The following is a 6000-nucleotide window of genomic DNA, read 5'->3' as shown; positions in this document are numbered from 1 at the left end:
ATTTGGTACATGGAAAGAAATGTGAGATGAGCTTTGTGGCATTTTCAAGGCAGAGAAAGTAATAGGAAACAGTGCATTGGCTTGATTTCTCCTCCTCTGCCTTTGTGTATACTTGTCTTTATTTTATATGTTTAGACCTGGTCATAGGATTCTACGTGACTCCTTTTGGAAAATATGTCACGGGTGTTCATGAAATAACTGCTCTATATTATTTAGCCATCTGCATTTACTCATCCTAAAATGTAGTTCTAAAAATACACATTTTCCATATGAGTGATACATCTTCTAAAGGGGAATCTCTGGCATGAGAATATGTGATGTGAAACAGATTGCAGGCTCGAGCGCTACATCTTATTCAGAATGAGAACTGCTTCACTATTATTGAGCATCAGAAAACTTCTGACATAACAGGTTGTTTTACTTATGCTGATATGCTTTAATCCTGTGAATTAATTTTGCTCCTGTAGTCAGGTATTTCAATATTTTGCTTCAGATCTACAGGGCCACCTGTATGCAGGGCTGATGCACTTTTTTTCTATTTTGTTTTTATCCACCCATCAATATAATTTGATCAGTTAACACTGATTGTTCATGTCACAAAAAAAGTTCAACAATATCTGCATGTTCTCATGCAAATCAATGCCTGCATTTCCTGCTGACCCTGCAGAGGATTTCTACCTTTGTAGACTTTGCTTTGAACTCAATTGTATCTTTTCAGATGGAACTTATATATATTTTATAAATGTTGCTCCTCTGGGTATAGGCAATTTGTTCTGCAAACAGTGGAAATGCTATAACTAGCTTATCAACTAAACATACAAGAGCTTTTGCTAAGATCAAAGAAGTAAGAAGCTTTGTAGATCAGTACCTACAGATATTCTCCCAAACATCTGGATAGGAGATGTAGATCACCAGGATGGAGATCTATTGGAATCAGAGGAAATTTCACTATCGAGCATAGTGGCAGTAGTCTTTTTAAAATATTCACTCATAGAGGGTTTTAAACTAGAGAACAAGCTGTGTACATAGCCCTGTAGTTTTTCTCCAGGTTCTGAAGGAAGTTAATACTTGCATACTCACACACCACTATAATCCTCAGTCAGAATCACACTCAAGCAAATGGTTTCGGCTTTGTTCACTGAATATGTGAAGAAGAGAGATGGAAAAGGGCTGGAGCAATTCTCTACATAATTTGAAGCTTCCTTGTGTTTGGGTGAATGCTTAAAAGGGCTCTAATAAAACATTTCAAGATCACCCCCAGTTCAGTCGCTGTATTTCAGTTAGCAGAACATACATGAGTGAATAGATCATCATTGTGTTGAAGGCCCCAAAGTCCATTAAAATGCAAAGGACCAAGTGCTGCCATTTTAGGAAACCTGTGTTTATGGGTTTTCAGTGTTCATGAAAGAAAAAGGAGAAGACTAATCCCTGAAACAGTTTGATGAAATTAATTTCTTAGATTCAATTCAGTCTGCTTTAAGACGAGTTTTGGGTTAGATGGTCTCTTGGACAAAAACTACTTCTGTAATTAGAAAGAATGAGACAGCAGAACATTGTTTTTATTGGACTTTCCGTATTATCAATCATGCTTTCTTTTCAACTGGCAGTCTTTTGGGGGAATTGGAGTAGTTTTGCAGCACTTTCATTCCTGTTTGACTGGTCATTTCCAAAAGGAAGAGCTGAAGGATTATGGGTCTAAAAAGACAAAGACTCCTTTGAACTAAACTTAATTCTTGCTAACAATACGTGCCAATTTCACTAAGGGTTATTCAAAGCTCACTTTTATCTCCCATTCAGTTTAACATGTATGTGAAATCACTGGGAGAGGCTATCCTTCATATACAAATGATCACCTCTTTTTCCTTAGCTTCATTTATGAAAAGTTGCCCAGAGGCAAGCTGGCAATGATCTTAAAGATTTAGTGATGTGACACTTTTAACAGGTAATGTGAAACTGACTGGATCCAGAAATACTGTTTTCTACTGAAATGTGAACAAGAGACAGGAAGTTCCTCTGGAAAAAATGATGAATAGTTGAAACAAAAGTTTATAAATGTCTGGTATGAATGAAAGAGTGGGTGATTGTGAGAAATAAGAGATTATTGGAGTTGGAAGGGCATGATTTGAGATTTGGGTGGTATAGCTACTTATGGGATTTTCAAAATATTTTGTTAGGTATGCCATTTTGAAGATCTGGAACAATTATAAAGCAAGACTGACTGCCCAAAATTCCTCTTTGGCTATTACCCCAAGAAGCATTTTTAGAAGAGAAATGATAGTTACGTATACTTGGCTGATCTATGCTGATTTACTGACTTATTTTTGAGGTCATCCTAAATTAAAAACAAGATAAGAATTGGAGAAGAAGAGTTATACTTCTCAATGTTTTGGATTTATTTATTACAAAATAACTTGGCATGTTATTGCTAAGATGTATAAACTTATTAAAAATTAATATGGAAGATTTGTCAAGATTGCGTGATTAAATGGGAAAAGTTGGATATAATATAATGCTTGACCAATGGGAAATATGTAAAGTAAATTGAAATTCATACTGAATTACAATTTGAGAGAGAATTTATATAAGTTGAAATATAATTTATATTTCACATATGATAAGTTGCCAAAGGTGTATAAGGGTATGCCAAGGTATTTATTAACCTCTGGTGGAAATCCAAGAAAGCTAAAAAGATATTGGAATCAGATATGTACTTTAATTCAGATAATTCTTAAAACAAAGGTACAATTGAAACTAGAGGTTTTTCTTTTAGATTTGATGGCTCAACAACTTGGGGAAAAAACTCAGATTCTGTTTCTATATATGACAATAGTGGCAAAAGTTTTGTATGCAGAGAGGTGGAAGGAGATATACATTCCCACAACTGAGGATGGTGAAACTAATGGAGTTAGCTGATATGGTGAAATTGACTACTTTGATTAAAGAAAAAACTTTGTCTAGCTTTGTTTGTATGTGGAAACCACTTTTGGACTTTTAGCTGGAAACCAAAAGAAACAAAACTTTAATTTTGGGATTTGACAATTAGGACTATACCATACTTTGCTGTACTGTATTGAATTATATTTCGAGATTGTACAAGTATTGTGTTCTGTTGTGAATTTTAGAGCAAGAGGTTAATATATTTTATGTTAGTAACTGTATAAAAAAAAAACACAGAAGTTTTTTTCCCCTTTTTTATGTTTTGCTCTTCTTCCTCCCCGATTCTTCCTTTCTAATTCTTTTCCTTTTAAATTTTATTCTTTATTTATTGTTGAAACTCAGTAAAATTGGGAAAAAAATATACTCCTGGATCCCATGTGTGGGAACACCGCGACATCTTTGATACTTTCTGCAGAGTCTGGGCCAACCTAATCTTACATAACATGATGTTCCAGTGGGATTTTCATTTGTCGTTATTGTTTATCATTTAATGTATGCTATAAAAGTCAATAAGTGTTCATTGCTTTACTATATAACTTTTCAATCTTTTACAGCATTCTTTTCTTTGTAGCTTTATAATCTAGACAAATAGCTGTTACTCTGGGTTTATTAAAAATACAATTAACTAATAAGAATATATATACATGCTATCATACATACATTGCCTTTGAGGCAAACATCAATATGGAAATACTATATTAAAACATTTCAAACTTCTCCTTCTTCTAAGAATCCAGAAATATGGGAAGGGGAAGACTAATTTACAACATGCACATTCCTCTATAGTACCATGAAATGGATCATGCAATTCTCAAAGTTCTTAAATTCTTATTTTTAGAATATCAAAGCTATATACAAGAAGCTAATGTTCCAAAATTCATGCTGCATGACCATGGTCATGACTACATAGCTGGGCACCCAGCTATTTTTAAGACCATCTTTTGCAAATTGAATCTACTTACTGTATACACTCAACACAGGAGAAGATGCTCCAAATCTCTCTCTCTAAGAGATCCGGGACTTAGAAACAAACCTTCTCACTCATTATGATGCCAACCCTTTGAAAAAGACTCCAGGTCTGTGACAATTCACCACAGCCAGCTCATCATGATCAACCTGCCACAGCCAACTCACCACAGTCAATTCGCCACGGCGATCTTGTAACAGGACAACTTACTGCAGGACAAGAATTACACTAATATCAAAGAAATGGTGGAATAGAATCATTAAAGAAATGACGCAAAAGGAAGGACAGAATGAAATTTGAATGGCAAAAATTAAAATACTTTTATTTATTTTAAATAATTAAATAGAATTGTTAAATTGTCCCACAATGAGTTATCTTGCTACAGGTTGGTGGTAGCAAGTTCACCCATGGCAAGTTGGCTTCAATGAGTTTGCCACAGCAAGTTGGCTGTAGCAAGTCATCCCATTTCCAAAGCTTCCTTCCACAGATCTAAATCAACAGACTTGCTGTTGTCAGGAACTCAGACAGTTCTTGTTTAGCAATTGCACTTATGAGGGTAATAAATAGTAATAAAGATTCATGTGCTGCAGAGAAAAGTAGCTCAGGAAGAGATAGCTTGATTAAACAATCTCTGTGCCCTGTGAGGAGGCAAAAATGGACGCAGAATGGGTCTGGTTTAGTAAAATGAGGGAAATTTATTAAGATGGCAGCAACCAATGATTTTTGCAGCATCTCTCTCTCTCTCTCTCTTTCTCTAATGTGGTTTGTTTAGCGACCAAGATACTTAGTGAATCAATTGTAGTCATTAAATACTTTTTCACAGGTGTTTTGACTGATATACTATCCATATGCTAATGGGGTTATTTATTTATTCATATCTATGGTAGTTTTCTTGGGAAAGTATTTAGTGATTTTATTGTTGCTATGTTTTTATGCAAACTACCTCAAGCCATTTGGAGGTAACCGCTACATAAAATATAAGAAGTAAACAAAAAAAAAAGTGAGAAATGAATTAAATTTTAGCCTCTGTGCTTTGTAATTTTCATTGATTTGGATTGAAGCAGATACGATTCTGAAAAACAATGGTTCCTGGTATCAGCCCATGCTTGGAAAAATGGCTTGTAGACTCCAATTATCTAAACTTATTCAAGTGTTAGTAGCATCAGGAACAGTGTTTTTGTTTTGCAAAATTGTTTGCAGAGAGTAGGGAAGTTGAGTGGTATTTGGTTTTTTTTTTTTAATGAATGGGGAAAAAAGAAGTATAATTGCCCTAGAACACTACCTCCATTTTGACCATACAGTACATTGTTCCTGTAAGGGACACAACACTAATACAGTGGATAGTTTGGCATGTAGTACTTTCTAACTCAGATGATTTTCTTCTTCCTCCTCCTCCTCCTTCAGCATAGGGCATTTTGCATTGTTTTGGGGAGTTGCCCCTTGAGAAATCTTTAAGCATCTTTCATTGTTTTTCTTCTCAGCGATGTTCTGTTGATTTAGCCTTGTGTAGATTCCAAAACCAGAAGCACAAATGTCTTCCAAGCTGAACCAGAGATGACAATTCAAGAGTTGTTCTGCATCAGGCTTCAGAGAAGGAGGTGGAATATCCTCACAGACATAGGCGGGCTGTTGAGGGGAATGGACAGTCACTGTCTTTTAGGTACTTACAGAAACCTGGGCTCTCAGCAACAATGAAATTTGTCTGCTCTTCTAATCATTTAGCCATCTCACTTTAATAACATTTACAAAATGAAATGTGAAATAAGGAGGCAACAAACTCTGTTAGACCCATGGTAATTTCCCAGTAATAGCAAATACAATCAGTAAACTACCGATTTCTTTTACTATATAATTGTGTTTTCGTGGAGTCACGCAGTCTCTCTGGCGAAGCTGATGTCAGTTCTAAAATATGTGCGTATAATGGTCTTTATGCCTCTGTTAATCTAAATTTCATGGCCGACATTGATGCCAAAGTAAATCCATCAATTAACACTTTCTGCATTGAAAGTGATGTTTCATAGATGTGAGGCAATGTTGATGTGTTTATTTTAAAGAAAATAGTCTGGAAGGTGTAAGCTATGGAACTCCTGACAGTT

Source organism: Notechis scutatus, chromosome 1 (genome assembly GCF_049901735.1).
Source record: "Notechis scutatus isolate UNSWTSFEM ecotype Mainland chromosome 1, rNotScu1.2, whole genome shotgun sequence".
Lineage (NCBI taxonomy): Eukaryota > Metazoa > Chordata > Lepidosauria > Squamata > Elapidae > Notechis > Notechis scutatus.
Note: the sequence above shows the minus strand (reverse complement) of the source record.